The sequence below is a fragment of the Oncorhynchus mykiss genome, chromosome 16 (genome assembly GCF_057628025.1).
Source record: "Oncorhynchus mykiss isolate SJ-2025 chromosome 16, ASM5762802v1, whole genome shotgun sequence".
Classification (NCBI taxonomy): Eukaryota; Metazoa; Chordata; class Actinopteri; order Salmoniformes; family Salmonidae; genus Oncorhynchus; species Oncorhynchus mykiss.
Window position 1 is genome coordinate 44,403,657 of NC_143037.1, and position 904 is coordinate 44,404,560.

A 904-nucleotide genomic window follows, 5' to 3' on the forward strand; every position below is an offset into this window, starting at 1 on the left:
TAATGTCAATTATCTAAAAACTTGTAAACTCAAGACCCTATTTGACATAATCTAAGGTTTTTGTGTTGTGTCCCGCCAGCGGTTGAGACACAACATGCTCTTGAATACAAGGTGGGTGTAATTGAAATAATATAAATATAGTTCATAGAATGGACCTGTAATTCAGACCACTGTAATTTAGCTGGTACACCATTGAAATGAACATATTTTTTATTTAAAAACAAAACATTTGAATAAATAATACAATTGTTTGACAACACTGTAAGCTTTTAAATGATCTCAAACTCAACCATTTCTCTTTTCCAGTGATGAAGACATGGATGTCTCATGGTATGGTGGGGTATGCAAATTCGGTCAACTTTGATCATCTTTATGTTTTGGCATTCAGGTCCAAAAAGGCACTTTCTGACCACTTCACCCAAGGGCAAACATGTATGGAAAGTTATTTTTAAATCAGAAGGGATGCTGTCAAAAAGGGATTGATTTCAAATGGACACAATGCAGGGAGGTTACAGTTTAGACAGAATCATCTTTCAACAGACGGAGTCATTCTAAAGTGACTGCGTTGCCATGAACTATCAGTGCAGATGGTCATTGTTAGACAGATAACTATATAAGGTGAAGATAGGATGTGAGACCTTCTCGTTGATGTCTGTGCCCTTACACAGCACCTCTTCCATGAGGACTTTTAAAGCCCGGGTTAGGAAGTGCTGGCCCTCTCTGTGGTCCAGAAGTGGTTCATTCAGGCACAGCAGATCATTGGGGGAAGGTTATGTAGTTATCCCATAGTCTAATGAAGGAAGATGATGAGAGTTGAATAGTGACGTGGCGATCAGATGACAGTATGACGCTAAAATACACACACAAATTGAAACCAAACACTCAATAATTGAAATCAAAAAGG